The following is an 8698-nucleotide window of genomic DNA, read 5'->3' on the forward strand; positions in this document are numbered from 1 at the left end:
TTTCGGTCCACGGACCTCTGGGTTATGGGCCCAGCACGCTTCCACTGCGCCACTCTGCTCGCGAAGCGATTGACAATCAAGCGTCTTGAAAATTGAAAAATCGAAGACGGGAATAGAGAGAGTGTATTACAATATTTTCTCCTAAATTGGTTACAATGAAGTCAGAATTAATACCGAGTTATTTAAATTTCTGACATCGCACGAAACGGAGACATTTAATAAAATTAATTAGCAGAGCGTGGTTTCGATCCACGGACCTCTGGGTTATGGGCCCAGCACGCTTCCACTGCGCCACTCTGCTCGCGAAGCGATTGAAAATCAAGCGTCTGTAAAATTGAAAAATCGAAGACGGGAATAGAGAGAGTGTATTACAATATTTTCTCCTAAAATGGATATAATGAAGGAAGAATTAATACCGAGTTATTTAAATTTCTGACATCGCACGAAACGGAGACATTTAATAAAATTAATTAGCAGAGCGTGGTTTCGATCCACGGACCTCTGGGTTATGGGCCCAGCACGCTTCCACTGCGCCACTCTGCTCGCGAAGCGATTGAAAATCAAGCGTCTGTAAAATTGAAAAATCGAAGACGGGAATAGAGAGAGTGTATTACAATATTTTCTCCTAAAATGGATATAATGAAGGAAGAATTAATACCGAGTTATTTAAATTTTCTACATCGCACGAAACGGAGATATTTAATAAAATTAATTAGCAGAGCGTGGTTTCGATCCACTCACCGCTGGGTTATGGGCCCAGCACTCTTCCACTGCGCCACTCTGCTCGCGAAGCGATTGACAATCAAGCGTCTTGAAAATTGAAAAATCGAGGACGGGAATAGAGAGAGTGTATTACAATATTTTCTCCTAAATTGGTTACAATGAAGTAAGAATTAATACCGAGTTATTTAAATTTCTGACATCGCACGAAACGGAGACATTTAATAAAATTAATTAGCAGAGCGTGGTTTCGATCCACGGACCTCTGGGTTATGGGCCCAGCACGCTTCCACTGCGCCACTCTGCTCGCGAAGCGATTGACAATCAAGCGTCTTGAAAATTGAAAAATCGAAGTCGGGAATAGAGAGAGTATATTACAATATTTTCTCCTAAAATGGATATAATGAAGGAAGAATTAATACCGAGTTATTTAATTTCTGACATCGCACGAAACGGAGACATTTAATAAAATTAATTAGCAGAGCGTGGTTTCGATCCACGGACCTCTGGGTTATGAGCCCAGCACGCTTCCACTGCGCCACTCTGCTCGCGAAGCGATTGACAATCAAGCGTCTTGAAAATTGAAAAATCGAAGTCGGGAATAGAGAGAGTATATTACAATATTTTCTCCTAAAATGGATATAATGAAGGAAGAATTAATACCAAGTTATTTAAATTTCTGACATCGCACGAAACGGAGAAATTTAATAAAATTAATTAGCAGAGCGTGGTTTCGATCCACTCACCTCTGGGTTATGGGCCCAGCACGCTTCCACTGCGCCACTCTGCTCGCGAAGCGATTGACAATCAAGCGTCTTGAAAATTGAAAAATCGAAGACGGGAATAGAGAGAGTGTATTACAATATTTTCTCCTAAAATGGATATAATGAAGGAAGAATTAATACCGAGTTATTTAAATTTCTGACATCGCACGAAACGGAGACATTTAATAAAATTAATTAGCAGAGCGTGGTTTCGATCCACGGACCTCTGGGTTATGGGCCCAGCACGCTTCCACTGCGCCACTCTGCTCGCGAAGCGATTGACAATCAAGCGTCTTGAAAATTGAAAAATCGAAGACGGGAATAGAGAGAGTGTATTACAATATTTTCTCCTAAAATGGATATAATGAAGGAAGAATTAATACCGAGTTATTTAAATTTCTGACATCGCACGAAACGGAGACATTTAATAAAATTAATTAGCAGAGCGTGGTTTCGATCCACTCACCTCTGGGTTATGGGCCCAGCACGCTTCCACTGCGCCACTCAGCTCGCGAAGCGATTGACAATCGAGCGTCTTGAAAATTGAAAAATCGAAGACGGGAATAGAGAGAGTGTATTACAATATTTTCTCCTAAAATGGATATAATGAAGGAAGAATTAATACCGAGTTATTTAAATTTCTGACATCGCACGAAACGGAGACATTTAATAAAATTAATTAGCAGAGCGTGGTTTCGATCCACGGACCTCTGGGTTATGGGCTCAGCACGCTTCCACTGCGCCACTCTGCTCGCGAAGCGATTGACAATCAAGCGTCTTGAAAATTGAAAAATCGAAGACGGGAATAGAGAGAGTGTATTACAATATTTTCTCCTAAATTGGTTATAATAAAGTAAAAATTAATACCGAGTTATTTAAATTTCTGACATCGCACGAAACGGAGACATTTAATAAAATTAATTAGCAGAGCGTGGTTTCGATCCACGGACCTCTGGGTTATGGGCCCAGCACGCTTCCACTGCGCCACTCTGCTCGCGAAGCGATTGACAATCAAGCGTCTGTAAAATTGAAAAATCGAAGACGGGAATAGAGAGAGTGTATTACAATATTTTCTCCTAAAATGGATATAATGAAGGAAGAATTAATACCGAGTTATTTAAATTTTCTACATCGCACGAAACGGAGACATTTAATAAAATTTATTAGCAGAGCGTAGTTTCGATCCACTCATCTCTGGGTTATGGGCCCAGCACGCTTCCACTGCGCCACTCTGCTCGCGCAGCGATTGACAATCAAGCGTCTTGAAAATTGAAAAATCGAACACGGGAATAGAGAAAGTGTATTACAATATTTTCTCCTAAAATGGATGTAATGAAGGAAGAATTAATACCGAGTTATTTAAATTTCTGACATCGCCCGAAACGGAGACATTTAATAAAATTAATTAGCAGAGCGTGGTTTCGATCCACGGACCTCTGGGTTATGGTCCCAGCGCGCTTCCACTGCGCCACTCTGCTCGCGAAGCGATTGACAATCAAGCGTCTTGAAAATTGAAAAATCGAAGACGGGAATAGAGAGAGTGTATTACAATATTTTCTCCTAAATTGGTTACAATGAAGTCAGAATTAATACCGAGTTATTTAAATTTCTGACATCGCACGAAACGGAGACATTTAATAAAATTAATTAGCAGATCGTGGTTTCGATCCACGGACCTCTGGGTTATGGGCCCAGCACGCTTCCACTGCGCCACTCTGCTCGCGAAGCGATTGACAATCAAGCGTCTTGAAAATTGAAAAATCGAAGACGGGAATAGAGAGAGTGTATTACAATATTTTCTCCTAAATTGGTTACAATGAAGTCAGAATTAATACCGAGTTATTTAAATTTCTGACATCGCACGAAACGGAGACATTTAATAAAATTTATTAGCAGAGCGTGGTTTCGATCCACGGACCTCTGGGTTATGGGCCCAGCACGCTTCCACTGCGCCAATCTGCTCGCGAAGCGATTGAAAATCAAGCGTCTGTAAAATTGAAAAATCGAAGACGGGAATAGAGAGAGTGTATTACAATATTTTCTCCTAAAATGGATATAATGAAGGAAGAATTAATACCGAGTTATTTAAATTTCTGACATCGCACGAAACGGAGACATTTAATAAAATTAATTAGCAGAGCGTGGTTTCGATCCACGGACCTCTGGGTTATGGGCCCGGCACGCTTCCACTGCGCCACTCCGCTCGCGAAGCGATTGAAAATCAAGCGTCTGTAAAATTGAAAAATCGAAGACGGGAATAGAGAGAGTGTATTACAATATTTTCTCCTAAAATGGATATAATGAAGGAAGAATTAATACCGAGTTATTTAAATTTTCTACATCGCACGAAACGGAGATATTTAATAAAATTAATTAGCAGAGCGTGGTTTCGATCCACTCACCTCTGGGTTATGGGCCCAGCACGCTTCCACTGCGCCACTCTGCTCGCGAAGCGATTGACAATCAAGCGTCTTGAAAATTGAAAAATCGAGGACAGGAATAGAGAGAGTGTATTACAATATTTTCTCCTAAATTGGTTACAATGAAGTAAGAATTAATACCGAGTTATTTAAATTTCTGACATCGCACGAAACGGAGACATTTAATAAAATTAATTAGCAGAGCGTGGTTTCGATCCACAGACCTCTGGGTTATGGGCCCAGCACGCTTCCACTGCGCCACTCTGCTCGCGAAGCGATTGACAATCAAGCGTCTTGAAAATTGAAAAATCGAAGTCGGGAATAGAGAGAGTATATTACAATATTTTCTCCTAAAATGGATATAATGAAGGAAGAATTAATACCGAGTTATTTAAATTTCTGACATCGCACGAAACGGAGACATTTAATAAAATTAATTAGCAGAGCGTGGTTTCGATCCACTCACCTCTGGGTTATGGGCCCAGCACGCTTCCACTGCGCCACTCTGCTCGCGAAGCGATTGACAATCGAGCGTCTTGAAAATTGAAAAATCGAAGACGGGAATAGAGAGAGTGTATTACAATATTTTCTCCTAAAATGGATATAATGAAGGAAGAATTAATACCGAGTTATTTAAATTTCTGACATCGCACGAAACGGAGACATTTAATAATATTAATTAGCAGAGCGTGGTTTCGATCCACGGACCTCTGGGTTATGGGCTCAGCACGCTTCCACTGCGCCACTCTGCTCGCAAAGCGATTGACAATCAAGCGTCTTGAAAATTGAAAAATCGAAGACGGGAATAGAGAGAGTGTATTACAATATTTTCTCCTAAATTGGTTATAATAAAGTAAAAATTAATACCGAGTTATTTAAATTTCTGACATCGCACGAAACGGAGACATTTAATAAAATTAATTAGCAGAGCGTGGTTTCGATCCACTCACCTCTGGGTTATGGGCCCAGCACGCTTCCACTGCGCCACTCTTCTCGCGAAGCGATTGACAATCAAGCGTCTTGAAAATTGAAAAATCGAAGACGGGAATAGAGAGAGTGTATTACAATATTTTCTCCTAAAATGGATATAATGAAGTAAGAATTAATACCGAGTTATTTAAATTTCTGACATCGCACGAAACGGAGACATTTAATAAAATTAGTTAGCAAAGCGTGGTTTCGATCCACGGAACTCTGGGTTATGGGCCCAGCACGCTTCCACTGCGCCACTCTGCTCGCGAAGCGATTGACAATCAAGCGTCTTGAAAATTGAAAAATCGAAGACGGGATTAGAGAGAGTGTATTACAATATTTTCTCCTAAAATGGATATAATGAAGGAAGAATTAATACCGAGTTATTTAAATTTCTGACATCGCACGAAACGGAGACATTTAATAAAATTAATTAGCAGAGCGTGGTTTCGATCCACTCACCTCTGGGTTATGGGCCCAGCACGCTTCCACTGCGCCACTCTGCTCGCGAAGCGATTGACAATCAAGCGTCTTGAAAATTGAAAAATCGAAGACGGGAATAGAGAGAGTGTATTACAATATTTTCTCCTGAAATGGATATAATGAAGGAAGAATTAATACCGAGTTATTTAAATTTCTGACATCGCACGAAACGGAGACATTTAATAAAGTTAATTAGCAGAGAGTGGTTTCGATCCACTCACCTCTGGGTTATGGGCCCAGCACGCTTCCACTGCGCCACTCTGCTCGCGAAGCGATTGACAATCAAGCGTCTTGAAAATTGAAAAATCGAAGACGGGAATAGAGAGAGTGTATTACAATATTTTCTCCTAAAATGGATATAATGAAGGAAGAATTAATACCGAGTTATTTAAATTTCTGACATCGCACGAAACGGAGACATTTAATAAAATTAATTAGCAGAGCGTGGTTTCGATCCACGGACCTCTGGGTTATGGGCTCAGCACGCTTCCACTGCGCCACTCTGCTCGCGAGGCGATTGACAATCAAGCGTCTTGAAAATTGAAAAATCGAAGACGGGAATAGAGAGAGTGTATTACAATATTTTCTCCTAAATTGGTTATAATAAAGTAAAAATTAATAACGAGTTATTTAAATTTCTGACATCGCACGAAACGGAGACATTTAATAAAATTAATTAGCAGAGCGTGGTTTCGATCCACGGACCTCTGGGTTATGGGCTCAGCACGCTTCCACTGCGCCACTCTGCTCGCGAAGCGATTGACAATCAAGCGTCTTGAAAATTGAAAAATCGAAGACGGGAATAGAGAGAGTGTATTACAATATTTTCTCCTAAAATGGATATAATGAAGTAAGAATTAATACCGAGTTATTTAAATTTCTGACATCGCACGAAACGGAGACATTTAATAAAATTAATTAGCAGAGCGTGGTTTCGATCCACGGACCTCTGGGTTATGGGCCCAGCACGCTTCCACTGCGCCACTCTGCTCGCGAAGCGATTGACAATCAAGCGTCTTGAAAATTGAAAAATCGAAGACGGGAATAGAGAGAGTGTATTACAATATTTTCTCCTAAAATGGAAATAATGAAGTAAGAATTAATACCGAGTTATTTAAATTTCTGACATCGCACGAAACGGAGACATTTAATAAAATTAGTTAGCAGAGCGTGGTTTCGATCCACGGACCTCTGGGTTATGGGCCCAGCACGCTTCCACTGCGCCACTCTGCTCGCGAAGCGATTGACAATCAAGCGTCTTGAAAATTGAAAAATCGAAGACGGGAATAGAGAGAGTGTATTACAATATTTTCTCCTAAAATGGATATAATGAAGTAAGAAATAATACCGAGTTATTTAAATTTCTGACATCGCACGAAACGGAGACATTTAATAAAATTAGTTAGCAGAGCGTGGTTTCGATCCACGGAACTCTGGGTTATGGGCCCAGCACGCTTCCACTGCGCCACTCTGCTCGCGAAGCGATTGACAATCAAGCGTCTTGAAAATTGAAAAATCGAAGACGGGAATAGAGAGAGTGTATTACAATATTTTCTCCTAAAATGGATATAATGAAGTAAGAAATAATAACGAGTTATTTAAATTTCTGACATCGCACGAAACGGAGACATTTAATAAAATTAATTAGCAGAGCGTGGTTTCGATCCACGGACCTCTGGGTTATGGGCCCAGCACGCTTCCACTGCGCCACTCTGCTCGCGAAGCGATTGACAATCAAGCGTCTTGAAAATTGAAAAATCGAAGACGGGAATAGAGAGAGTGTATTACAATATTTTCTCCTAAATTGGTTATAATGAAGTAAGAATTAATACCGAGTTATTTAAATTTCTGACATCGCACGAAACGGAGACATTTAATAAAATTAATTAGCAGAGCGTGGTTTCGATCCACTCACCTCTGGGTTATGGACCCAGCACGCTTCCACTGCGCCACTCTGCTCGCGAAGCGATTGACAATCAAGCGTCTTGAAAATTGAAAAATCGAAGACGGGAATAGAGAGAGTGTATTACAATATTTTCTCCTAAATTGGTTACAATGAAGTAAGAATTAATACCGAGTTATTTAAATTTCTGACATCGCACGAAACGGAGACATTTAATAAAATTAATTAGCAGAGCGTGGTTTCGATCCACTCACCTCTGGGTTATGGGCCCAGCACGCTTCCACTGCGCCACTCTGCTCGCGCAGCGATTGACAATCAAGCGTCTTGAAAATTGAAAAATCGAAGACGGGAATAGAGAGAGTGTATTACAATATTTTCTCCTAAAATGGATATAATGAAGTAAGAAATAATACCGAGTTATTTAAATTTCTGACATCGCACGAAACGGAGACATTTAATAAAATTAGTTAGCAGAGCGTGGTTTCGATCCACGGAACTCTGGGTTATGGGCCCAGCACGCTTCCACTGCGCCACTCTGCTCGCGAAGCGATTGACAATCAAGCGTCTTGAAAATTGAAAAATCGAAGACGGGAATAGAGAGAGTGTATTACAATATTTTCTCCTAAAATGGATATAATGAAGTAAGAAATAATAACGAGTTATTTAAATTTCTGACATCGCACGAAACGGAGACATTTAATAAAATTAATTAGCAGAGCGTGGTTTCGATCCACGGACCTCTGGGTTATGGGCCCAGCACGCTTCCACTGCGCCACTCTGCTCGCGAAGCGATTGACAATCAAGCGTCTTGAAAATTGAAAAATCGAAGACGGGAATAGAGAGAGTGTATTACAATATTTTCTCCTAAATTGGTTATAATGAAGTAAGAATTAATACCGAGTTATTTAAATTTCTGACATCGCACGAAACGGAGACATTTAATAAAATTAATTAGCAGAGCGTGGTTTCGATCCACTCACCTCTGGGTTATGGACCCAGCACGCTTCCACTGCGCCACTCTGCTCGCGAAGCGATTGACAATCAAGCGTCTTGAAAATTGAAAAATCGAAGACGGGAATAGAGAGAGTGTATTACAATATTTTCTCCTAAATTGGTTACAATGAAGTAAGAATTAATACCGAGTTATTTAAATTTCTGACATCGCACGAAACGGAGACATTTAATAAAATTAATTAGCAGAGCGTGGTTTCGATCCACTCACCTCTGGGTTATGGGCCCAGCACGCTTCCACTGCGTCACTCTGCTCGCGCAGCGATTGACAATCAAGCGTCTTGAAAATTGAAAAATCGAAGACGGGAATAGAGAGAGTGTATTACAATATTTTCTCCTAAAATGGATATAATGAAGGAAGAATTAATACCGAGTTATTTAAATTTCTGACATCACACGAAACGGAGACATTTAATAAAATTAAT

General features: G+C 40.3%; 1 non-coding gene across 1 annotated transcript; it reads right to left on the minus strand.

Annotated features, from left to right (window-relative positions):
• Positions 1–1196: 1196 nt before the first annotated feature.
• Trnam-cau (transfer RNA methionine (anticodon CAU)) lies at positions 1197–1268 on the minus strand. Its single transcript has one exon. It is a non-coding gene; the product is annotated as a tRNA-Met (tRNA).
• Between the last annotated feature and the right edge of the window lie 7430 nt (positions 1269–8698).

The sequence above is a fragment of the Argiope bruennichi genome, chromosome 10 (genome assembly GCF_947563725.1).
Source record: "Argiope bruennichi chromosome 10, qqArgBrue1.1, whole genome shotgun sequence".
Taxonomy (NCBI): Eukaryota; Metazoa; Arthropoda; class Arachnida; order Araneae; family Araneidae; genus Argiope; species Argiope bruennichi.